General features: G+C 42.2%; 1 protein-coding gene across 32 annotated transcripts in view; it reads left to right on the top strand.

Moving 5' to 3' along the window:
* LOC109634861 (protein tyrosine phosphatase receptor type D) overlaps positions 1-27,682 on the top strand; it is a 335,897-nt gene that overhangs the window by 86,430 nt on the left and 221,785 nt on the right. For all 32 annotated transcript variants that reach the window (XM_069518437.1, XM_020095632.2, XM_020095637.2 and 29 more), the window contains exon 2: positions 8,632-8,655. The gene's annotated coding sequence lies outside the window, so the exon portion shown is untranslated. The remainder of the gene's footprint in view (positions 1-8,631; positions 8,656-27,682) is intronic.

Below are 27,682 nucleotides of genomic sequence, written 5' to 3'. Positions count from 1 at the left end.
TTGTAAAACACTATTTTTGTTGCACTTTAGAGAAAGGTCATTTTAGGAGACAAGGTTGCAGTCAGGAGCCTGGATTATATATATATATATAGTACAGTATGTTCACGAAAGATGAAATAAGCTTATTGTGCGATGTGCCCATTCTCTACACTGTTCTTTACTATATCTCACTGTCGAATGCACACCCGCACACAGACTCCTCTCATCTCACCGGGGAAAATATCCACTGTCAATGCGAAAAATGGAGTGGAACAGATGGCATCAGGATGATTGAAACCACCCACAATGGTTCCCACAACTTCCTTATCTTTCTCCCTATACCTCTCTCCTCCCTTTGCCGAACACCTCTCTCTCTCTCTCTCACTCTCTCTCTCCTCCCCCCCCCCCCCCCGTGTTCCTGCCCAACTACCCCCATTGTCTGGAAGCATCATCCTGGCCTCTTCGATGCCATCCAGGCTCGGGGTTCTTGCCAAAGAGGCTGGGGCTCGCTGGAAGCCCCACAGTGCTACACAAAGTCAGCCAAGAGGAGAAAGAGGAGGGAGGAGTACAGGGAGAAGAAGAGAGGAGGAGGCAAAGGCTCTGGTGTTTCTCCCCCACCGACTGGAAAACATGTTCCCATTTCTGCTGTGATATTTTTAGCCCTTCACATGTTATCAGGAAAATATCAATGGTTTCTGCCAGAAGTTTCTGGAATCAAAACTAAAATCCTGCAAAAACAAGTCAAACACATACTCTTAAAGTGCATGATCCTTTGCTCCTCAAGCAGCCATCTTCTATTTTCAGAGCTATATTCCCTCCCCTCCCCTCTTTCTTCTCACCCCCAGCAGCCCCTCCACCACGCCCCACCTTCGCTCGTCACACTTCCCCAGCACCAGGCCTGCTAGCTGAGCGCCGGTCATGTAAATGAGATAGTTAGCGGATCAAAAGGCATGGAGAGGAATTTTTAATAGCAGAGGAGGTGTTGATTAGTGTCAGAGAAGGAGAGACAAGGCAAAGTGCAGGCAGCCTCTATTACACCCCAGTGCTTTGAGGCGTATGTTGAAGTGTGTGCGAAGGCTGCTGTGTGTGGCGACAGAGAAAGCTATGAACATGCGCTCATTCCTGTGCATTTACAGTATACCTACCTTTATGTGTGTGTCTGTTTGCGCGAGTGTGCCTTGGCATCAAAGTCTGCGCAGCCACCCCCCCCCCCCCCACCTCTGCGAGGTTGTCGTTAATGCATAATACATGGCTCCATATTTCCGACCATAACAGCAATAATGTTGGCGCTCTGAGTTTATGAAGAGGAGATCAGGTGTAGGAGGAAGTGATTACAGAGCATAAACACTGCAACAGATATTGCTTCATTGTGAGACGTAACTGGCATGGAGATGACAGGAGCTGAAGATAGCCCGATGAAGAGCACCGGCAACAATGCTAATCAGGAGGCTCGTCTGTCGTGGAGAGGCGGCAGCGGCGGGTAGTAGCACAGATAAAGAGTTGTCCTCGTGAATTAAATTGCAGCTCAAATTGGACAGTGTTGGACATGGACGTATAGAGGCTCTAAACGCGTGTTGAGTCATTAAACTCATGTGTAGGTGCAATTCAACAATGGAGATTTATTAGTATAATTGGGCAGCACTCTTCTCTGGTAATATACTGCATGTAATTGTGGAGTTAATTACATTTTAGCTTGACACTAAGCAATGTGTGTCGCATTTTTAATTAGGCCCCTAAGGAAATTCTTTTTTCTTTGGTTCTTTTATTAGCGTCACTGTTACATAACAGTCGTCTCAAATTTTTATCCAGACCAAGATGCGACTTCAGCCAAGTCTTTATCTTGGAATCTAAATTTAAATCCAACCTTCGCAGTAGAAATAAATAAATAGCGGTTCAAAGCTGGCATATCAGTGGCTCTTCATTCTGTGTCCAGGGGCTCGCCCGCGTGCTGCTGCCCATGTCAGAATTTTCATCTTCCTGCTCTCCCCAGCTGCTTCCCTCGTACGCCTCTCTCCCTCTCGCTCACACAGATGGCAGAAGGGTCGAAGCACTTTAATGAATTTTCAAAGGAGCTGCATTGGCAATATTAAAAGGAGCTTCCAAACTTCAACACGCCTGACACCGGAGTCACATGCATGCGCGCCATGACATGGGCACGCACGTGCGAAGGCACAAGCGGCCGCGCTGCACACACAGAGATACTTCTTTACAATCCAGTAACATCCACAAACACAGGGGAGAGGAGGGGGGGGGGGGGGGACCACAGCCTACACACTGGTGGACGTTCTTAATTAACTCCATTAGAATGACAGGCACCCACTGGAAGGTCAAAGGTCAATTTTAATGATGAGCCTACATATGGCAGCCACCGTGTTGCCTTGCAAGTGAAACGAGCGCCACTTCTGCTGATCCATCTGTCCCGTGGTAATGACTGCACCTGGCCTTGCTTGGGCCAACGCACACAGGTACCCGAGCTCTTAGAACCAGCCCGGTGCATTGGGGGAGAAACACAATTAAAAAGCAATAAGCACGCTCGCATCTTGCGGCTGCATTGTTTTCTCATTACGCCTAATTATCTGCTCGAGTCGGAGATTTAAAAGATTCCTTTATGGGAGCATTTTGGACAGCCGGCGTTCGCTGAGTGATGAGACCATGAATGACTGACGATTTTCTTTGTTGAAATGCCGTCAATTGTCAAGTGATTCCTCACGACGCGTGTTAATGGTTTTCTTGTTCAGAGACGCCGATATTTAGGAACCTTGTCTGTTAGGTTGATCGTGAAATGTCAAATATCATTAAATCTGTTTTTGCCTCTCCTACTCACTCCAGAGCCTGGAGGTATCTCTCCAATCCAGGTTTCTTTTAGCTGTCCTTGACTGTGCCAGTCAACATACGACTGCCTGTAGGGTTTCCCTGAGACTTCACAAGTGGCCGATATGAAGGGCCAAGCCAGCGCTGCGCCACTAGAGGCATCAAGGCTATTGCTTCGCTCTCTCTTTATTACTTCCTTTCTATTCTGCCCGACTGTCTACTTCTCCTCAGGCAAGGGAGTCTTTATCCCACCTCTACGTAGCTGAACCCAGGGTCAGAACTCAGCACAGAGCTCACGGGTCTCTGATCTTCGTAACTTCTGATCACTCATCAAGGTCTGCCAGGCAGAATTCTTTAAAAAAGCTGCATTTGAAAAAGACCTTTAAATCCCCTCTGTGCCTTTTTTTTTTTTTTTTTAAACGCACGAGGGTTGGCCCCGGGAAGATACATCAGACCATGTGTTTGATCCAGCCCATGTCTTTCACTTCCTTTTTTTCAGCTATTCACACTATTATAGAATATAGCAGATGGCATTTGGGTATTAAACTATTAACGGGGCTTCTTTAAATAACATGTAGATGAGGTTGCAATTCTAAAAGAGCATACAATCCAAGTGATTTTCTTATTAGCATGTCTGTCACCATCTCTTTTGACTCTAGTCTGACCTGAGGGGGGAAAAAAATTGAAAGCAGACTATTGAAGATGTGGGGATTGAGATATACAGAGTTATGGCACAGCGCTTCTGTTTTCAAACGGGAGACAGCTGCAACAAGAACCGAACATCTGCTGCAGCGGTAACACGCACACCTCACTCCCTCGCTGTCATGCCTGAGCGGCCTTGAAACCGGACAGCGCCGTGTCTGACAACCGCCTCATCTAGTTCGGAGTTTCTGTAACTGCGCTCGTCACGCCGTCGCTCACAAAGCACTTTTTCACACCTCGACTTGAAAAGAGATTAAAAAGAAGTTTTTTCTTTCCTCAAAGAACAGCCTTAGCTTTGCATCCAATCTGGCTTCTTGTCTGACTTGTGTAAACTTCTAGATGCTTCTGTAGTCCGTGTGAGCCCAGGCCATCTGTAGCCTCCATCAGTGCCTCTCGAATTCTTTGTTGATACAGAAAAAAAAAAAGGAAAGAAGTAGTGATTATATCAGCTCAGATGGAAGGGTGCAAACTCTCTCAGTATCAGCGATACCACAGCAGCACTGTTTTCTCTTCTGCACTGTCTCTTTCACACGTTCTCCCTTTTCTCTCTCCGCACCGGGGCCTTTTCGCTGGTAGCTGGAGCTCGGCCAGCCAGAGCCATTTTGTCCCATTATGTGGTACTGTAAAAAAAACAGCTGCTGCCATTCCACACTGGTGAATAGGTTAAATGGTGACATGAGGAACAGCTCCTTTTTTTGTCATGGTCTAAATTGAGCGACAACAGGAGCTGGAGGTTCCGCTGTTCCTTCTCGGCTGCCTTCCAGCTCCATTGCGTTTGATTTCCAATTAGCGGCCACTCACTCCTGCAGCCGTTTTAGACACATAACTCTCCCTACTGCTCTCGCTCGCCTTTTCTGTGTGTGTGCATTGATATCGATAAGCCACAGGGAGAAAAGAGGTAGCACTTCAAAAGAAAAAAGGCAGATCCACTGATTAACCAAAATTAGTCTGCAGTTTAGCAGTAGTAGTATAGTAGTAGACGAAAAGAGGATAGCTGGCAGACGTAACGGCCATGTTGACAGCGTGTGTTTTTTAGATGACTGTTTCAGCTTGTACCATGCTCAATGTAGGCTGCTACCATCAATACCAGTATACCAAGGTCTATGGGCTGTAAGTGCACCTACATGTAAGTGTTTTTAAAGCACAATGGGATTTGCATGCCAGTTCTGCCAAGGACAATACTTAAAAACATCACGTTTTACAATGCATTTCTTATATCAAACAGATAATGGGCCGAATAAAAAGCTCCTTTACACAAAAGATATGATCACTCAGTAGAGTTCATACGTCCGCCGATGCCAAACAGTCTCTCATGAAAAGCTGTTTAAATATACTAGAGACAGATTTTCATTTGGATCTGCACCAAATTGCCGACACTTATATATTCAATCTCAGTTTATCAGGATCCATTATTATTATTATCTGAGAAATCAAGGAAAATGTGATCCAGATCTCCACTAACATTGTATGTGTTCCTCCATGGATCACCCCTACACATAGTATTTTTACAGAAAACAAACGCACACAAAAACATAACCTCCTTGGTAAAAATAATGAATCTAATTGAGATATGTTTCAACTATAAGAATAATAGAGTTTTCTCTAATTTGCTGCCACCCAGATTACTCTCACTTCTCCATCTCTGAGGAGTTACAAAGTGTGGGAGGGAGCGGTGGGTAAGAGTAGTCGAAAACCGAATTTGTGCAGGAAAGGTTTAAATTCCAGTGGCTGGCGAAGAATAATTGAGCCACTAGTAATGACTAACAACCAGATCAGACTCCCTTTTTCGTAACGCAGTGATAATGTGTGATCCCTACAGAGAAAACCTGCAAATCATCAGCATCAAACGCTGAGCTGAAAATTGTACTGTGCCACTTTGAAGCAAGAAAATACCACAGCAGTGCCCATCAGCTTCATTTCAGGGTATATCACTGTGGTTGGCCAAAACAAAACCAGGTTCCCTGTGCACCTTAAAATGCAGTACTGCACCAGTTGTGGTGAAATGACTGGTGTGTGATGAATGAGGCCAGCTGTGTCAAAAAGAAACTCCCTCAGGAAGCTGATGTCCTTGTCCGAGAGCTGCAACATCTCAGAGGAAATACATTCCCCTAAATATCCCACCAAGGGCATGATGTTGTCTCTTTAATCACTTTAATCCAAAATTCTGGACAAAATGCAAACACTGCTGCCTTGTAGTCTCTGCACATTTATGCTGAAAAGACATTGTTTACATGGGGTAAATAGCAAATGTAACTCGATGAGCGGCAGACAGTTGCACTAAGTATAGACTTAAAAGTATAGAGAAAAGATTTAAAGCTAGGATTGGAAAGCATGAGCAGGCTCCACTTTGACGCTAGTAATTCCAACCAAGCTTTGTTTTTTCATACAGCTTTATTAATTGATGGCTATTGGGACATAAAGAGGATTTCTGCAAATAAGTTAAAATGTTTTTTCAAAAACAAATGACCAATCCTATCTTAAATTGAGTTTGTAGAGACTATGACCCCCGGTTGGTCATTGTTTATTCTATTGTTGTGGTCATAAGATAAGCCTTTATTGTCCCATGTTAAAGCAGCAAGTGGGCAATCAAAAATAGATAAAGCAAGTAATAGCAAATAAACAAGCAATACTTAAAACTGTTGCAAAATGTATATATATTGGATTTCACAGACAGATTAAATGATTAAATAATGTACAGTGGAGAGTTGAAGTGCATATTTTAACCATAGTATTTGTTTCACCATCTTGTGAACTACATAAATATTCCACTAAGTTGTGCCCCCGACCAGAGACATGATGGGGGAGCTTCAGGATAATCAACACAAATAAAAGTGGTGATATTCTGGCTGCCACTTACTCATCGAGACACGGCCAGTTCTGCCTTATTGCAAAAGCTAGTCAAAGGAAAACTTTTCAAAACTGAGTCCATGCCTCGACTAGAACGCATGTGACACGCTCACATTGTTGCATCACACAAGCTTTTTGTAATGCCCCCCATCACTGACCACACCAAACATCCCCCAAATCCCTCTTGTCAATAAGAAAAAGACAACATGAAGAGCAGACGTCTTGGCTTTTCTTTGCCTTGTTAAAAGTTTCCATTTCGTGTTGTGGGTTCTACGCAGCATAACTAAGACCCTGGAAGCAGCTTATCTGCTTAAAACAGGAGGGTGAGAGAGGGTGGGGGAAAAAAGTGTCTCCTTCTTCCATCTTTTTCCTGGTTCACAGGCCGGGTTTATTGAAGCCACCAGAGCTTTGGTTTCTCCCTCTAGATTCCCCCTCCGCCATCCCCGCCAGTCTAATCCACTTAGGCCCACGCTGCCTCCACTGGTTTTGATTGGCCCGGCTTCCAAATTTACACCGCAGGACTCAGGGAAAAATCAATAATCTTCTCGGCACGTCGAAAAACTCTTCTATTAAAAACACTAAATGTGATTAGATGAAGAGAAATATGGGATGGTTGAGAGCACTGAACTTGGGTTATTCCCTTTTCTTTTTTATCACAAACACTTTGATCAGGAGTCATTCTTGACAAAGCAGAATTTTGAATAACATTACATTCGATGCGATTCCCCATGTGGTTGTCTGGTATTTGCACTTCATGCCACAGTGTATCGCATTAAAATTTCACCACATCCCATTCACCTCCATTTTATTTTCACTGCTGCCTTTTAACACCGTCCCTTCAAGTCTTGGTCTCTCACGCGCTCTCTACCAAACAACACCGATGCTAATGTCATTGAAACCCCAGGTGCTTCACGTGGCTCTTGAAGTCTGACATCAGTCCCTGCCACCCTCTCCCCTGGGTCCAATTTTCCGTGCGTGGAGTTTCAAGGTCCTCCGCTGAGGTCTCTGTTTTGCAACAACAGTAGCAGCGAGTGTGAATTTGTGTCAGACAGAATGGTAATGAGCGTCCCTGAGATTGAACCCCCGGTCTTTCCCCCTCTCCCTTAAAAACAGATTTGCTCTCACGTGCAAAACAGATATTGTAATCACATTCCCAGCCCGTCGTTGATCCCCTTGAGGATTTGTTGCATGCACACCGAAAATGTAAATGAATGCAGGGCGTGTGTGTGTGTGGGGGGGGGGGTCATCTGTGATAAATCATATTACTCGCAAATTCTGCTTAGCAACACAACTGCACTGCACAGTAAGAGATGGCAACTCAGAATTAGTCCTGAGTCTAGTATTTCCCTCACCCGACACCCGGTTATTGTCAGCTCCCTCCATTTCCTTGTTTTATGGCGCATTTACAAGAAAGCAAAACCAGTAGTTTAGAAGAATACATTCGTACAGGGACCACTTTCAAAGCATGCTGTAATGGAAATCCAGTCTCTATTCTTCAAGCTGCCAGAGAGTTAGTACAGAAAAGTGGAGGAAAACACAGAGAACCCTAACCCTTATAATATCCAGTTCTGTAAATCTTTGCAGATATGAATGTCAGGTAGTAGTGAAGATGTGGTTAAATTATTCTTTTTTTTTTTAGCACTGGTTCACTGTTTTTGCCGGGGCCACCCTAATGTCTTTGTGGGGAGTGTGGGTCTGCCATTTTATTATGCTGTTGGAACCTTGGACGTTGGCTGTCAAACTAACAAGCTTGGGGAAATGTTGCAAAGGTCCAGGCACACGGGGCGAGAGGTATCTGAGGGCTACTAAATTACCTCCCAGACATGTGGAGAACACCTTGGCTTCGCGGTATGTTTGTGCGAGCACATTTGTGGGTTCGGCGGTCACGTAACACCAGCACACAAGAAGCAAAAACATGTCAGTAATAGATTAGGTTTCTGCTTACGTCCTCTCAGCATCCACCCTCAAATTCCTGAAACACCGACAAATATTAATGCAACTTGTGCAAACTCTGGATTCTCAGGGGAGACTATCTCAGACTTTTCATGTCTCCCGATTAATAAATGATGTCCCCATCTTGACAGGGACTATTCTTAAACCCCAGTCAGTACAATGCTGGGACACCATCATTTTTCAGGGGAGCCAGTGACAGCCTCAGCCTGCATTGAAGTTTAGTTTGCTGTACATTGTAATTTGCTGACGTTTCTTTTTCTCTCTTTCTCTCCCACTTATTTCCCCCCTTCTCCCCCGTCTCCTCCCACTCCCCCCTTTTCCCCAATGGCCTGCTTACAGATGTGACCAACTATTCCACACTAGGTAAGACTCATTTCACTTTCACATTGCGCTGTTCTCAAGAGCGAGAGTCATGTTTGAGTTGTCATGTGTCTTCGGGACTGACATGAATACATAAAAATGGGAGAGGGCTGGATGGTGGGGGAGGGTTGGAAGCGGCACCAAGAGGCTGCTGTTTGCTCAGTAAGGTATGCAATGCTCTGCAATATTCCCCACATGTGTGCACAGGAATACACAGTGGTGGCATTTTTTTCTGGCAAGCCGAATGTGTGCTTTGTGCCATCAATTTGAATTTTATTCAAATGAGAATCAAATGGCCCAGATTGTTCAAAGAATATGCCGCCAGTGTTGACTTACACAAGCATAGCATGGACAGTGTCTATTTCTGCATCATGGGGAGAGTGTGGAAATACCTCATATGTTAAACAGTGAGCATTTCTGCTGTTCCCAACTTCACACGTCTACATGATACCCCCCTGTCCCGGAGACATTGCCTTGGATGTCCTGTTCTCATGAAATAACCTAACAAGAACCTATAAGGGACCTGCAAGTCAGAGATGTTGTGTTACCATTTTCCCTTTCTAGATTTCAATAATTCGACTTTGGATATTGAGCACAGATCCGGTACCAGTGCATTTAAAAAAACCTAAAAACTTAACTTAACATCTGGATGCTACTAACCCTTTATGGAAGTGATGGTTGCTATTATTGTGATGCACGTCACTGCCACCCCTTGAAATCAAAGCCTTGCAAGCTGTGCATGTCACTGTTGTATTTCTTATTATTCATGAGCAGCCACTCAGAACTTCTTCCATTTGTAGCTTTGTCCAAATGTTGCATAACAGGAAGTCTTGCAACACTCCTGATTCAGATTAATTCAGAATTATAACAATAGCAGGATATGCTCCGAGAACGTTCCCATCATCCATCTCCCTGCGTGTTGACAGTTTCCTCGACTCGTCCTGCCAATAGATTCTCCCTCTTGGGGATGTTTTATCGTAATTCCTTTCCTTGACTACGTGTCCAATTGGTAAACTTAAAACATCTGTTCTTACACAATCTTCATCCTCACTTAAGGAATAAACTTTTCAGAAACACATGAGCACATATTTACACAAGTATTTGTCAGTTATTTAATGTTTATATAATTTCACTACGGTTGCTTTGCAGCATGAAATATTGCCAAACTGCTGATATTTCAGCTAGCTCTGGCTAACGTAAGTAGCTTTTGTTAGCAGATAGGTATATCGATCTGCATCATTGCCAATGCCTGACCGAGCAGTATAGGGGGCCTTTCTGATACTCTAACTCATATGTACATGTATTGAGTGATAACATTGAACATTATGCTATGATGCTATAGTCTCTTCTTATGCAGCATCAAGAGAAATAACGCAATTCCCAATGGGCAGTCTAGTCCAAATCCAGAAGCCAATATAAATTGCAACAAATTTGCCTTGTAAGACATATTCAGGCATTATGATATCATTAGTGGCTCTAGGTAATTGTTATCAATAATGTCTGAAAGATGAAATGCCTTCAGTTGTACTTGTGGTTCTTCTCAAGGATGCACTTTACTACTTATTTTTCTTGCATATGCCAAAATGGCAATCAGCAATTTTCCTCACAGTGCTACTCTTCATTTTAGAAGATTCCCACAAAAACTCTGCAGATCGTATCAGCAGTAAACAAGGGTGGCAGTAGACCAGTAGGTCTAATGAGATGGGTTACAACTACACTCTGACAGAAACAAACAAACCCAGTGTGAAAAAGCCCTTAGCCGTTGCATGCCGAGATCAGTGTAGCATCCTGTGCTTCGTCAGATTTTTTTCTCGAGATGCTCAGCATGTGGCGGGAGTGTGATAGAGGTCAACTGCATGATTGAATCCACCATAGCAGGGTCCCAGACCAGGACAGCAGGCCCTTTCAACACTTCCCAAGGCTCTGAGCATCTGTTCATAAAGGGAAAATATGGGAAAAAAAATCATCTCATCTCCGAGGTGGAGCAAGTGTATTGGACTAATAATAAAAAAACAGTGAACCTCAATGCGACTCTTGCTTGTCTGCTGTTTTGTCTTGATTATGTTATAGTTCTTAATGTGCTCGACTTTTAATACTAGTTTTCATTGTGTAATTGAAAACCCAGCGCCACGCTACTATACCGGCACAGTTTGGCTATCCGGCAGAGCATCTGCAAGCAGTTCTGGTCTGGCTCTCAACTCTTTGAGGCAGGCGCAGGCTGACTGCTCGGAAACAGAAAACCCCTGGCTAGCTGAGAATAATAAGTACCCATGGGAAGCTGCCAGATGGACATTTACTGTGAGCCTAGCTGGAGAGGGAGAAATCTGTCAAACATCACACCAGGCATCTGTGGGGGAGCAGTGCAGGTTCACGTCCACTATGTCGGATAAGAAGAGTCTTCTTTGTCGAGACTAAAAGCTGTTAGATTTTTAACATTTAGTTGATGCATTTGCCTTCTTTCAAGGTCACTCGTATTACATTAAAGCCAACTGTTACAGTGAAAAGCTTTGAATAACGGTCTGGATAATGGAGGCTTTAAAGATGTTTATCATACAATAGTTATGGCCAATGCAGATGCAGTCACTAAGTGCTGTGCAATAGCCTTCCTCAGTTTTATTACTATTTCCAGGCATTCAGTAGCTATTAATTAACACTAAACTCAATTTGCAGCTGGGTTCTGTTGTGCTGCTGATGCGATGGAGATAAATATCAGTATTTCTGTTTTATCGTGTGGAAATGTTCAGACACCCGTCCTCTGCAATGTTTCTCCAATGTCTCCCTCAAGTTTTTGCACAGGCCATTGTTTCTGTCTCTGTCAAAAAATAATAAGTCAAAACTGTGTTTTTCTGTCTTAGATAAGCCTGATTTTATTTGACTTGAAGTAGAATCGTCTTCTGTATATATTTCAGACGTTCTACGATTTTAAGCAAGAGGCAGGAAATTACAATTGTCTCATTATGCTCTCCGGAGCGTCAGAGCTGGTGGAAAAAGGGAGAAGGAGAGAAAAAGCACAAAGAGTTCATCCCAGTATCGTCAGCAGTGGAATAGGACCATGGTTCTCTTAGACAAGCTGTGCACCAGTTATTATTGCATTATGTCTGGCAGCCGTCCTCTCCGACAGGAACTGAGCCACACTTGATCAGTGATATGACACTGGCAGAGAGGAGAGTGATTGCTGGCTGCTCAGTTAAGCAAACACCATTATGCTGTTGAAGTCTAAAAGTAGATATGTGCTCGGTAAAAAACTAAAGGGGCCAGCGCGGACAGTATCCAAAGCACTGGCAGCTTCGTAATACTCAGGAGCGGATTCTTCTGAAATGGTTTTCTGGTTTGTTTATCCCTCAGAGGATGAGAACAATGCTATTCACAGATAACACAACACTTTCAAGGCTCCATCTGGGATTCTAGGGAAAAAAAAAAAGACGTTTCATATTGTTCAAAATGTAAAGATCAAGTGCTTAATTTAAATCATTTGGTTTTTTTTTAAATCATCACGCACATTATCTGTAATTTGTGTTTATAGAGGTTGTCTTTTCAAAATAGGAAACACATAAGTCAAAGGTGATATGAGCAATTATTCTGTATTTTTCAGCAAGGATCCATTAAAGAACAACCGTAGCTGGTTCCTGTGGTGGGTTTTAATGTTAGAGCTTTCTTTCTTTTACTTCTTCCCTCTGGGTAACGAGCCATTTCGCTAATCGCGACTTTGTCAAGCAAGTGTCAAAACGCTGCTGGCGTTATTAAAAGCCCTTGCAGGATCTCAAAGTTGGTGTATGCTCAATTTTCTTCCTCTTTTCTTAAGACCAACTACTGCCAGTTAAGTTATTTAATAAGAAATCTGAGTGAAAGCTTGTTAGCGTGAATTCAAATATAAGTTCTACGATAATTAGACGCGAGTGACGGCCACCCCTGAGAAATTTGCTTCCAGTGCAGAGCGAGCCACTCTGATCTAATTTTTGATTGTCAATGTTCAATATTTCTTCAAAAAAACTGATCGCTTATCATGGCGGATGATCTCACTTGTGACGTTCCACACTATGATGCACTAACGATAAGCTGCTCCGGTGCCTGGGGAGCGCTGCATCCATCAGTAGCTAACAGCATATGTTGAAGGCACATTAAGGTGTTCTCTCTCTTTCCCCGTCTTCCTGTTCTATGAGCGGATCTGCAGCCAAGCGTCTGATGCTCACTTCACAGGAAAGGGTGTGTGTGTGTCTGCATGTGTGTGCATGTGAGAGGCAGTGGGCATGCAATATAAGACCCTCTGTGTCCTGTTTAATCTGTTTTATGTGCTTTCAAAGTTCTGCAGCCATTTATTATGCTCAGGATTCAACTTAACCCAAACCCATTAATCCATGCATCTATCTACCTAACTACAGTATATACCATTTTATTTTATTGTTTTTACTGATTCCTATTTTGGGGGGGCATTTTTCATCAGGTTGTTTTTTTCTGCATTTTTTGGGGTCTTAGCAGGATTACATAAAAACTACTAATTAATAGATCACAACAAAACCTGGATGGGTCGGGGAAGAGGCCATTCAATTTTGGTACAGATCTGGATGTGGGGAATTGCACGAAAAATTCCCTGCAGATCCCAACAAAAATCTGGATCTAGATTGCCAGATCCTCCATGTGTTGCATTCCCACATTAAGCTGAACGCCAATCAAAGCCTTGTTTGCTTCAGCATCGGCTAAATTTGAGATTTGGAAATAAACTATGGCACTAGAGGCAGTCATGGTAAAAGCTTCCCTCCAGAAGCACAACCTCATTGTTACTTATGATTCTGTTATGAAAACACTAGAGTGAATTTATCATGAACATTAATGCCTTTAATCCAAAAAAAAACTTTATAAGTTCAATACAAAAAACAAATTATGTCTTTTAGACAAATTATACTTTACCTTAAGGTCTTCAGCTCCATTTGCTCACAATGAGTACAATTGTTCTTATTTTAGTGTCATTGTATTTCAGCTCATTTAAATTGAATTACAAACTGCTTTTTAAATGTACTCTCTCTCTTGCTTTCAGTTTTGACAACCCTTTTATGCTCCAAGTTTCTCCTCAAGTCTGAAACCTCAGATATGTCACAGCGTGCATCCCTCTCAAACCCCTCTAGCTTTCCCTTTTCTATCGTTATTCCAGTGTTGACGTCTCTCTAATAAGCAGCGTTAATTAGCCTGCTCTTCAAAACTATAATTTTCCATTGTGTCTTCAGGGTTTGGTCATTAAACGAACAAAGGCAGTATAACAACTGACACAATGGGCTCCAATGATTAAGGGTGCAGCTCGAGTAAAAGTGGGTTGGGAAACAATAGAGGAATCTGCTTGATTCTACATCATCCTGTTGGTGTCGATGACACAGTTTACAGGATTGTAACTGAAATGTCACTGCAGTCATTTTTCCTGTCAGCTTGCAGAAATAGAAAGCAGCTGGGGATGTTGCAAATTTAAAACGTCTGCATCCACGGGAAAGATAATACTAATATGCAGCTGTTTTTAAGGCTCGCAGCATCGAGCCTAAAATGTTTTGCATTACAGAGAAAATCTTTCGGGGAAGTCATATGGTCTCCTCTGAGACGACATCTGCCCCAGATTGGCTCAAGCCTCCTGGTTCCATTCTGGCAGAACATTTGAGAGTGATGAAGACCACTGGATAGAATCCATGGCCTTGCTTTTCTGAAGGTTGAATGTCAGAGGTTGCTGGGTGGCCAACCCATCTGCCGGTCTGGCACCGTCACATACAGTGCAGACTGGGTGTTAGCAACAGAGTGGCGTGTTTCGTGGGTGTCTACACAGGGACAGGCTGTGTTCATAGTCTGCTTGGATGTAAACTCTGCGTCCACGTCACAGCCTAGCATCCCAATGGATTATGTCATTGTCACTGGTCAATGTTTGTTTAATTTATATTATATCAAGGATTGTTGAAGCATCAGCAAGGAAAGACATAAAAGATATTGCAAAAAAACATTTTACTCAAAACGGTTTGCGTTTCTTCAATGCATCTCTATTCAGATTAAAATAAAGTACATTTTTGCCATTAAAGGTGTGTGTCAACCTGCATATCCAGGCTGTTTCTTGGAGCCTTGAAATATGATCATGGCTGAATTAACTTGACAGGATCCTGTCACTTCTCTCATCAGGTACAGTGACTACACAGCAGACTGCAGATGGCAGGTTCACTATATCCTTACAAATCTAATGAGTCATCAGTGCTCCAATGTAATGAAATTATTGACTTTACCAAGTTGTGTCCCCCCAAAAAAAACACACAACACAAACAAAACTAGAAGTCAGGAAGAAGTTAGGACTACAGTTTGACACTGGGGGTTGGGGTTTAGCTAACAGCACAGAAGCCACTTTGACTGGTAATGTACTCTGTGTGCAAGTGACAAGCCTTGGTCAAGATATATTAGTGTTTGCACAAGACAAGTGGTTGTCCTTTTACAAAGTAGAGCCAGAAGAGTACATTTTCAATTAAAAAGAAGGAATTTGCTTTAGACTTCATAATGATGTTGATTAGCTGGCATGTACTGGATGACATCATCATCACAATCCAGAATAAAGTATTTATTCAAGTACTAAATATAGTACAGCAAACTGTGTGCTTTGAGCCTCAGTAAGTAGCCTGATGTATTAAAGTGTCTCTTCTTTTTAATTATCTTCAACAGTACCACAGTTGGGGCCAGCAAAGCATGGATCTGTAGAGGCTGCACCATATTTACCCTGCAGAGCTCTATGTACACAGAAAGCTGCTGCACCATGTCCCAGTACAATACTTCTCTCGCTTTCTTGACCGACACCAAAATAGAAACCTGTGTTAATTAGTCCTTTGCGGCCTGCCACACTGAGAATCCAGGTTTGTAAATACAGGAGAGGATGTGTCCTCAACTGTCCCTTGTTAAGGATTAAGGCCCGGAGCCAGATGGGAAATTTGAGCCAGACTATTTTTTTTTTCTGTTCTGACATGTGCACTGACATTCCTGCAGGTACAAAGGGGAATTACTCTGGGGTTTGTGTGTGCTCCGGGCCTTTATTGACCACAGGCCACGCTAAAGGGTTGTCCTTTGGGGTAAGAACAGAACAGTGGACACAGGATTGGATACAAGCTTGAGACACATGATGAGGATAATGAACCGGTGTTTACAGAAAACAGGATCATAATCTCACTGCTGCTCTCACCATAAAACAAAGCCACATTATTAAATATTATTTAATCATTTAAACCTCATATGTTACAGTATGCAGTAAAACGGAGGGTATGGAGGCTGCAATTGTAGTTGGCATTAAGTGAATCTGACTTCGGATCCTGTTACAGACTGGGTGACATTTACTAACAAATTTCGACGGCAGGCATATTTTATTTCTCTCAGCTCATCAAACTAGCAAAGTAAACATGGAGCTGTGTCCCTGAGCATGCTCACTGATGTCTTCCCCGCACAGAGCCACTCTCCAGACGTACAGTCCAATTGCTGGCCAAGAAACTTTTGCTGCAGTGTCTCTACAACTTCTGATTGAAAATGTTTGTTCGTGCTATTCTAAGCTACGACTTCACTTTTGGAAAGAACATGTTCCTGTGATGTTTGTTTCGTGAGTTCCCAATTGGTGCATCGTGTTGTTTCTTCTCCAACCGAGGGATAAAGTGGTTTTTATTTGTATAAATGTGCATTGAACGCGTTAACTAAAAAAGAAATGTGCTGTATTCTAGAAATAATCTTACAACTACATTTCAGTGCTGCTGATATTTGCAATTTCATTGTAAATAATGAAAAGGTTCAGTTTTTTTTCCTCCTTCTGCACAGCGCTGCTTAGATTGCATGACTATTTGACTACAAGAGTCATTCATCACCAGGCTGTATTAATTTGCTGGCTTTTTTTTGAGATGTGAAGAGGCTGTTACATGTGTCACCGCAGCATTACATCCCATCATTAATTTGCTATCTTGTTACCGTACAACCACCTCTCACTTCTTTTATTCTGCCGCTCTCAAACTTTCCTCTTTCAACTGGCATGATAATCACCTCAATTGAAAGATGGCAGGCGTAGAAAATAAATCAAGATACTGTAGGCAAGAATAACAAGCTGACACTGCAACAGTCAACAGCAGTGAATAATCCATCCTATATTTGTATTCCTCCCCCTAGATTTCTACCGTAAACAAAGTCCGTTATCTATTTTCATCCTGATTTTCTCTTTCTTTTCTATCAGCAAAATTGTATTTACTCTCGTTTTCTATTATTTCATATTTTCTCGCGGGTCCTTTCATTGTGGGTTTAAATTCACGCCATTGTCATGCACGCCTCGCATTATTGAACAGTGTGTACAGTTTCACGTATATGAAAGACATCATCAGTCATATGCAGTGAAGCAAACGACTGGCGTTCAGCCATCTTTGCACAGACCTACAGTATCCATGCAATCTATTCCTTTGTAGGCCAGTGAAGTTGTAAAATACAAATAGCGACGTAGACACAATTATAAAGAACGATTCATTTCATTTTGTCCAAAAAGATGTGCAACTAAGTCAGTGTCTCTCATGGCAAAATCATGTCATCAGAGTTTAAACCATATTAATTACTGAGCCACAACAGGTAATTTACAGGCAGACATTCAGGGAGGATGAGTTGGGCTGGGTTGCATTATGATTATATTAACATAATCCAGTCTTGTTAAATTGGATCAGCAATATTATTAAAGCAGGCATAGCTCTCGCTCGCTAATTCGCTAATTCCTCTCATGCTTAAGTCCTAATGAGAAGTAAGAAAGCACTTACAAGGAAGCGTAGAGACTGAACGGCAGGTAGAGATTATCTGTCTGCCTCAGTCGCTCCCGCTCAAGCACACAATTACACAGAACCTGGCTCGCTCAGAAACAAAGAACTGCACATGCACACAACACACTTCCTCTTGTAGTCTCAGTTCCTGTGCCTACCTCCCTTCAAATGAATCACACTTTGTAATAAAGCCAGAGGGATTTTCAAACACATCACTATGAGGGTTTTTGGGAAACTGTTTGGAAAGGAGACCAGCCGATACACAATTTGCCGTCAAATGAGACTTTTGAAATTACAATACTGTCGAAGATAGTCCTTAAATCTCTCCAAAACTACACGTTGCCACATTAGAAATGATAAAGCGACAAAAAATGAGACTACAAAAGCCCCCAAAATGAATATGTTATGAATGCAGTCACAAGTGTGTACAGCAATTACAAATATGATTTATCCTCTCCGGTTGCTTTTTTCGTCTCTGCTCTGTTCTCGTGCCAATGTTCCAACACAGATTGTTTGCACTGATTCATGACAATTCTCTGTCCTTGTTAGAGGAGGATCTCTTCGGCAGCTCCGACAATTGAGAGCCAATGTGCCAAACCAACAGAGGTCCAATGGGAGCTATTTGCCGTCTTATCAAGCTATCTGACAACGCACAGTGTTAATTCAGGTGTGCACTCATTTCCATTTTGTAATCTACCCGTGCGTTCAAAAATATTGGGAGTCTGCCCATCTTGCTGCTTCCCCACACACAAAAACATGATACCCAGGATGAATTGAGAGTGAAATGAATGATTATTCATGACGAAGAACACGTAATATGACAGTCAATACCCTATCGATCACTGTGGAATTCTAATTTAGCTATTATGACACAACATTAAGTGAGCCCGATTGATAGTTTTTACACATGGGAGGACACGATTATGTTCCACACAGACTACACGGGCACACGCTGAAGCACACACTCGTACCCAGACAGGAGTCAACCGCAGATTCACACGCACGCTCCCATTTCCACAGTGGTATTATCTCATTCAAAGCCCCCCGGGGCGTGTGAGGGACAGTCAGGGTTGCACTCGCACAAGCCCAGGCCGTACACCCGCTCGACAGCCAAGGTCCTTGTTAGCACAGAGTGCAACACTGTCAGAAGAAGCAGGAAACTGGAAAGAACACTGTGATGATCCTGCGACACAATGTGGACCAGGACCCTCTCGCACAGGCCAAGGGAAGCAGCAGCTTGACTCTGTTAGAGATTTCTGTTTATTTGGAGATTAGAATTGGATGGAGTATTACACAGACATGTTATTACAGGGGAGATAAGGTCTGTACAGAAACATAATATATTATGACCAAGTTAGACAGGGGCTGCTAGGACTGTTTATCAAGGTCAATTCTTGGCCTGTGCTCAATTTTGTGAGAGGAAATAAAAGCCTCATTCATTTTAATTCATTACTTTCTTTATTTACTCCAGAATATTCATATTTTAATGAGATATTAAAGACTACTTAAAAACTCTATTTAGCATTAATTCTACAAATTTATGATTTATGATGCCTTCATGAGGGATTTTTGTTTCATTGCTGCCTCAGCGTCCCGTCGTCTTCATTATAACAGTGTTTTAATAACAGCTCAAAAAGGTGAGACAGGGGTGGAGTTGTGTGTATCTGCCTGACACTTTAAGAGACAAGAGCTACTTGTCAAACTCTGATGTCCAATCAATACTCGTCTTTGTGAAGACTTAACTTTTCAGGCCGCAGTGGGTTTTCTTCTCATCCAACATGCAAATGAGCTGATGGATTCATTTCACAGCCAAGACACACAACTGTCCACTTCCTTGGCTCGCACGCCCGACTCCCTGCTGCACGCTGCAGCTCCGCTCGGACACGGTGCGTCATTGTTGCAATGAATTTTGGGACTTTTTATTGATTCTCGACAGTGAAGTCACCATTGATTTGACAACTTAACTTCTGGAAACTCTATCCTCCTCCATCCTCCATCTTCGAGACTTTAGTTTTCCCACTAAGGCAGTGAAATGCCCTGGTACATAAAATGCATCAGGGAGGATTCCAGAGTTCACTTTGTGGAACACTGTGATATAGTTTATAGATTTCCAGATGCTGCCCTTATTACATCTGCCAACAAGGTTATGTTTTCAGACCAGCTTGTCTGTTTTGTTTGCTTGTGTCGTGAAACTTATCTGATTTCAATGACTTTTTAAGCTTTACAAAGTTTTAACAACTGAATTGTGAGAGGTGAAACATAAGTTCCAGCATATTACATGCTATAACATTTGGGTGTTTGAGGACAAGCACATATTAACTCTGAACTAACCTGCCAAAATTTGGTATGTTGTCTGTAGAAGCTACCACACGACTGAACAAGACAAATCAGAACGCTCAGAAACAGAATCAGCATCAATATTTGTCAAGAGCTACTTTGGTGTTTTATTTTTCAGCACATCGACCCATTGAATGTTTCATACTTATATGATGAAATCGCTCAACATCCAGAGGAAAGAGTGGCACAAGATGTAGAGACGGTCATGGTTTGCAGGGGACCTATAACATAGACTATATGAACCAAACAAATAACTCTATGTGAAATAGTTTTCCAAATGGTTTCTGTCATTTAAGGTCGTTATTATCACACTGATGTATGTGTTTATTTTGCTGGTAGGTTTGGTTTTAATAAGTCATCTGATATAAAAATGCTTGACAGCTGAGACTGACATGATTGATCGAGCACATGTAGGCCTTTTGGTGGGACGTCGAGACCACAGCTCTACACCATGATCACTACTGCGCATTCTCTGGCACCAAATATCATCAAAAGCACAAAATGGCGGCACCATACACAAGATAGCTTCATTTCTGTACAACTGGAGGAAGTCGAGACACGTCATCCATCTCTATTAACGTCTATGAGATATACTAAAGACTTCTGTGATCCCTGACTTTACCTCTTGCGTTGCCAGTTGTTAATTGAAGGATTACTTGAAGACTACAGTTTTTATTTGTGGGTACAGGCAGCGGAAAGAAGTGATTGGAAACCACATCTCCATGTGTCTCTGTCTGACCAGCAATGGCGTATATTACCCTGAGGTGACACCACAGACTACTAAATCACAGAGTTAGTGATTAGCAAAGTTGGAGGGGCCTCGCACTGGAGCCAAAGCCCAATCCAATAACTCTCAACATTGAAATTAATGTTTGTCTAGGAGGTGCTGTAAAATGTTCTCTCAATTTTTTTCCACTTTCCACATTAACATCTTAAATGAGGTTATCGCACCCGTGGGGCCTTGACACCTTGCTCCGATCCATTCTTTCTCTGTAGTTATGTGAAACAATATCACATGTACATTTAAATCTGCCCATTTTGTGTCACATCAAGAGTGTTTCTAAAAGCAGACAATACAGCTGTCGACAAAAACAACTCGAGGTGTGAAATTTGCCGTAGGGAGAGGACACATTTACGTCGTCAGTGATATACTGAATAATAAATTACACATGGGAGACCAGAACATATATAAACACGACACGAGATACTGAAAGAACTTTGCTTCTTTCACTTCTGTTGTTGGAGAAATCTTTTCCAACACACGCACAGGAATAGCAATGGTAACATCTTTAAATTTAGAAACGACGCCTCCTGAACGTGTGATTAACACTAATTAACAACATTTCAGCTTGAGAAAGCGCTCGTCTCCTGCCTTTTTGCACATTGCGTCCCCTGGTTCCTGGTGTGGGAACAGACTGAAAACTCTGTAAGATGTTGATCCCTGCATCCGAAAGTGTTAACTTCCTGTTTACCCCCACTCGAGTTTCCTCACTGTTGATTCTGCCTTCTCACAAACTTTGTTCAGTGTACTTGTCATCAAGTTTGCAGAAAGTGACAGTGTCTTGATTTTTGATATTTTCCAGACGACAAATTTAGCAAATTATCACCTGTATGTGGCCTATTTCCACATGTGGTGTTGACACTGTATGTACGGTGAATATGTTCAACACTGGTTAATGAGTTGTTTGCTTATTTGATGTTTAATACAGGGTAACGGATGAATAGAGAGGAGAATTCAAGTAAACCGTTTATTGACCAATTTACATATAAAAGGGAAAATAAATTGTCTCTTTGCTGAGAGGCAACGTTTTACAATATCCATTCGGGTGTTTAAGTAAAAAAACTAAATTCCACTTTATGTTGAATAGCTAGAAGTGTCTATACTCCATTAGAAACAAATATATTCAATCAAACCTTCTGAGTAATTCTGCATCAAATAAGCAAGAAATGAGCTGTTTGATGACATGAAAACCCAGGATTTTATGATATAAACATCATTTCCTATTTTAAACAGCAGCTGACCATGTTGCAGTCGGTATCAGCCAGGTCTGAGGAGCAGGAAGTGAACGCCTGAGTGCTGGGCATCATGCCCGGACCTGCCTGGTTTGTGTGATATATCCACACTGAATGGCTCAAAGCGAGACCTTGAACTCACTCAATATCATTTTCTGTTATATTTCACACTGAGCTCCAGTGGCTTTTCGAGCAAACAAAGTTCGACGGGGACATGTGAAGACAGGGGGAGCGCTGAAACTGAACAGGTTGTTGGTAACAACTGTCAGAGCTTTGTATTATCCGCCGATAAGACTGATGCCTAAAGGGTCAATAGAAATGAGGGTTTCGCATTCTGGTGATCCTTTTGTTCCTGCCGAAAGGAATCACATTAAAGGATTCCATACTGCACAATTCATAACTATGTTCACATATTCAGACAGCTAGGGTTTGTCACAAAACCAAGAAACCATCTTGTCAACCCAAATCTAACAAGCGTTCTTTTGTGTCCGAACCCGACCCCTTTGTATGAATGATTGTTTTCTTTACCCTCGAATGGGCCCTTTATATTAAAATACTTTATATTTACTTCAGGAGTGGGTCCTCTCTACAGAGGCCGCCATGTTTTTTTTGTTTGTTTTTTTTTACAGTCATTCAAACTTCACAAACACCTTTTGAGTTTTTCTGAAAACTGAAGGCGACCACAGGTTCTCCTTCATGTTTGGAAGGGGAGGGTGAGGTGAGGGGTATACAGCTGCAACATGCGACTTGACCACTAGATGTCACTAAATTCTGCACACTGAATCTTTAAGCCAGTTTAGGGACATGAGTTGAATATGTAATTTTGAGAAACAAAGTAGACACGTCTCTCAAATTGTAAAATATACTGTGTAATACATGACTTTCTAGAGGCTTCTTTAACTGCGTAGCTCTAATCAGATACAAGTTTAATACTTTATCAAATCTGTCTAATGGCGACTATTATACTGAGCAAGGTGCAGACGAATCTTAATGCAAGCCATTATCTCCTCATTAACTGCGTTAACACAGAGGGATAAAGCAAACAACTAGTCGGCTTTCTGCTTCTTCTGTGCTTCTGCTTAACCACTGCTGGGTGTTGAGTCCCTGTGCTGTATTTCTACGACTTGTGAAGATCCAAGTGCAGATTCTCGGAGGTGTATTATTCACATAGAAATGGAGCTTGCTGGCACAGCCCTCATCCAACACTCATTTGAAAGGTGTGTGCTCTCCTGTTCCTGGTGCTTAGCCTCATACTCTCTCTCAGACCCTCTCATACGCCGCTTTACTGTATATCGTTTCCAATCTCGTCTCTTCTCTATTCATTGGTTGCTGTGCTTTTCAGACAAGGCTTCTCTGTAACAAAATGCCCCCCCAATCACACCATTACTATTATTCCTGGATTAAACTCCTTGTCAGGAAAAAAAAAAAAATCAAGTCACTCAAGCTCAATTAAAAAGATTGAGTATCCATGTTTAGCACAACCTAATGGATGTGTGCAATAAGCCCCAGCTATTAATGTTTAATGTATAATTGAATGTTCTACATGGCCAAACTTGTTTACTGGGATAATTGATGTTTCTGATTTCCCATTCCCCTGCAATAGCAGAAGTGACGCAAACAGTATAGGGGAAGATTGGTGGTGAGGTCAAGCCACAGACGTCAGACTTAATTACCACACTTGAAAAAGGGAACGCCAGATGAGCTCTAAAAAGGTAGCAACAGCCCTTCAACCGCAAGCCGCTGAAGCTCGGCAGGAATCTCGGCGCAAACATGTATTATACGACTTGTAAATTCACCAATCACCAGAAAAAGAAAGAGAAATGCACCATACCGATTCGTTTCCACATCTGCAAAAAGGCCTGTAAGGCTCTAAATTACAGCCTGAAAGGTTGCCAGCTTTATATTTTGTGAGTGTGAGGCTTTGAGTGTGTGGGTGTGTGTGTTTTCTCATTTCATCCACTGGGTTTGGTTTGCGTGTTTACCTGAGAAGAACAGCAGGGTGTGACTGAGGTGGGGAGAGCAGTCTCATGGTCCACTGCACATTAGACACAGCAGAGTCTCCAGAGTGAGCCCTCATGCTTTCACTCTGCCCGTCTTGATCTTGCTTGATGCAGGGCTGACGGATGAGAGGAAAACATGTAATTGTCATTATTCTTTGTGATTATTATCAATACCGGGATTTAAATTGAGAGTATTTTCAATTAATTTGATTACAGGCCTGTATTGTGATCTATTAAGTCTCCAACATGTCAGATTAGTAATAAAATATAAACGTGGTGCTATAGCATTTAATATCTATGCACTCCAACACGTAGTTCTTTCTAAATAAATTAGTAGGAATAGACACATCACATGAGAGTAAAAAAGAACTAAACTAATCATGATAGCAGGGAAAAACAATACTATAGCCACAGTATATTCCTGCTATTTGCTTTAGACATAGCTGACACCCATGGAGACAATGCAACAATTTAAAAATGTCAATTTAAGCCTTATTTGAGCTGTGACCTTTTCCATAATAAATACCACTTTAACCTTTTCTTTCCACTGTTTCATATTTAGGCTTTACCACTGTAGCCACAGGATTTTAATCCTTCTGTTTTTTAAAGCAATTTTAAATGTTATCCCGACCAAATAGAGTTTGTTTTTTCATTATTTGATTTCCCAAGAGGATGCTTTAAAAGCCTCGAGTCAAATTTGAATCTATTTCTTACATAAGCTTGATTTCCTTTTTAACATCCTACCAGAATAGCTACAGTTTTAGGCTCGTAATGTTTGTTGAAAGCTGCTCAAACATAATCCTGAAGACTTTCCATATTTTGTCATTATAGCGGGGTTTTTGACCTTCCTATCAAAATTCATTCACTTATGGAAAGACAAGAATGTTTCCTCCAATTCGTTTTCAGCAAAAGCAGAATCCAGTCTTCCTCTATAAAATCCTCTAAAACAATTCCTCCTTCTTTTCACCTTTCCTCACATCTTATTAAGGGCTGGTTCAGTTAATGGTTATTTCTTAAGTCTCACAGAGTGTTGATACAAGACTGATGGCACCTAAAGCTACCGCTGACAGCTCTGCACCGTTGCTGCTAACGGCAACATTAGCTCCTCAGACTGACAGGACGAGCTGCTGTCACATCCTTGGAGTCTCATTTCGAAAACTTTTAGGGTTATGAAATTAAAGCGATATGAACCGCTTCAAAGTTTGTTACAGCGAGAATTCGAAAAACTCTGTAAACCTGCTGTCTGTCATTTACACTCAACCGCACTGCGAGACTATACCTGCTGGAGGCCTGACGTGTGGCGCGCCAGGCAAAGAAGTGCATGACTGCAAGATGGCAAAGCTGTACAGAAACCCTGTTTGGTTAGAAATGTTGCTCTCGCAAATGTTTTATTGAGAATGGAAACATTTCACATTCAGCTTGTTAGACCAACAATAACGAAGACAAACACAGCTTCAGTGTTTGCACCCAAGAAAACCCTAGAGAGCATATTTATCTGAGAAGAACTCACTTTCTACTTGTTTATTTGGGCTATTTTAATTGTAATATTCTGTGCTTATATTCAAGATATATATACATTTTAAAAATATTGATTAAATTTGCACATAGCTGCTAAAATCTACTACAGCTGTAAGTTACTACTGAAGCCAAGGACTTTACCTTTTGATGAATCACTCCTCGTGATTTCGATTTAAAACCATTTTATCTTCCAGCCTTCGCTCTCTATCTAGCCACCCATGTACTTTAATATATCGTTTCACTGAATTCTTTTTTCCTTTTCCTCTCCTCCCCCTTCTCACACTTCCACTCACATCACTCTGAGCGATCAATAATCAATGTGCATGGGCTGCCAAAGACAACTCACCTGCAACACTGTGTACAGTGACTGGACAATAGCCAAGCCTTGATCTACACAAACAGGAGTGCTCACAGATGCACCCTCACGCCTGCTGGCTTTGCAGAGCTTCACACATGGGGGGGCTGTGTGTGTGTGTGTGTGTGTGTGTGTGTGTGTGTGTGTGTGTGTGTGTGTGTGTGTGTGTGTGTGTGTGTGTGTCTTTCGCCTGCTGTTCCTTCCACACTACTTCCTCCCCGGCTCCATAACCGCACAGTCTTCGAGTCATTTAGATTTCTCCCAGGTGGTTCGAATTTAGTTTGAACTTACAGGCGGGTTTAAGCTGATGAACAGCTTTTATTGAACATGAATAAATTTAGGGATTGAGATTAGTCAGCTCCTTCTCTCTGATGATCTGACTCCGCCAGAGGATGTGCTCAGCATTAAAAAACTGCACCGAAGGAGACAAAAATGTGCACAGCTTTCAATGAACGAGAGAAAGTGGAGCTGGTTCTGAGCGAGCTGGGAGCTGAGAAGCGTGTAGACCCGATTGTGACTATACTGCATGGTGCATAAAGACATATCCTGTGTTGGGTGACTCAGGTATACAAGAGAATTTCGTTACCGTCTTGTTGCAGAGCTTAAAAATTCTTCTCGGGTCCTCAGTTGCTCTCCCAGCTCTTAATCTCTTGCACTTGTGTCATCTTATCGCCGATGTTTATCTACCCCATCCTTGTCCATAAACTATCCCTATTATTTAGCCTCTTCAAAATTAAAGCCCATGACACCAGATCTCCCCCAGCGTGAGTAATATCACAGCCATTGACCTTCCCATCCCTCAAGCGGGCACCGACCGGCGCATTGATCGATCCCGCTGATGGCCTTGGTGCTAATCTTCCAAGGGACCGACAGGAGGTGACGGTATTGCACCGTTCAATCTCGTGCAATTACCCTCAAAATAAACACACTTTGGATAGCGGCTGACCTTCCAATGAAGCAACTTATGAAGGAGGATGGTTGTGTGCACGTGCATACCTGTGTGAGTGCTGTTATTTATCAGTCATGAACAAAACATCCCGAACAAGGTGGCAGAGATGAGTAAAGAACAATGCGGTCAAGTCTCTTATAATAAAGCGCCACTTCCAGTAAAGCCTTTAATGTCGCGCAAGGTTAAAAACACTCGGTGCAATTTCACCACTAATGTTGGGATATTATTTCTGACTGTATGCAAGGCCCTTAAGTCTATTACACAATAACATGAAGCGTTTACGTAATGAAACTAAATCCCCTCAGGGGAGTTTATTACTGAGGTTAAAATAAAAGCTGATGTGATGAGATCACATGTGCTAAATTGAATAATGAAATGCGCTGTAATCACTCTGGATTCAAGCAGCGGTAATTAGACTAGATACGACTCTTAACGCACATGATCACAATGAACAGCACGGCTCGACCGAGGTCTCGTCTTTGCCATAGGGCACAGAATGCCGGCCTGTAAATACCATCTTTGAAGAATGAACCAACCGAGCGAGGCCAGACACACTTCCCTTTTAAGTATTCCACAACAGACCTTCTACAGAGATATCCCTCTGAGCTGCTATCTTATACACACCATCTTAAAACAACAGCACAGCAAATGCCAGCGAGAAAAATCAATAATCAACAATAAGGGCAAAGAAATACAGTTTTAGTGTGCGATTTTTTCTTTTCTTCTGTTCTTGAGGGTCAAAAAGTAAAGTGTTTATCAGGGATATTTGTCCGTTGGTGCGCTGGAAAGTGTCGACAGACAGTGGTCAGTGATCAATGTTTAAGTTTAAATTGATAAACAAACACAAACAAAACAGAATTGCTAAAAACTGAGCCGTGCGGATTTGTACTGACTTTACTGGCATACATCCAGCTCCCTGAACGATCCTGAGATTCCTGTGTTTGTGTCTGAGCTGAGAATTTCCTTGCGTGTGTTCATGTGCGGGAGGCAAACTTCGGAGAAAGTAAGGACCCAATTCTGCGGACATTCTCTTCAGCTCATGTCTGAAAACGTTGTTTTGGTCGAGGTAACCCAGGTGACACCA

Source organism: Paralichthys olivaceus, chromosome 22, assembly GCF_024713975.1.
Source record: "Paralichthys olivaceus isolate ysfri-2021 chromosome 22, ASM2471397v2, whole genome shotgun sequence".
Lineage (NCBI taxonomy): Eukaryota > Metazoa > Chordata > Actinopteri > Pleuronectiformes > Paralichthyidae > Paralichthys > Paralichthys olivaceus.
The sequence above is the reverse complement of the archived record's forward strand: the minus strand, read 5'-3'. Positions and strand labels throughout refer to the sequence as shown.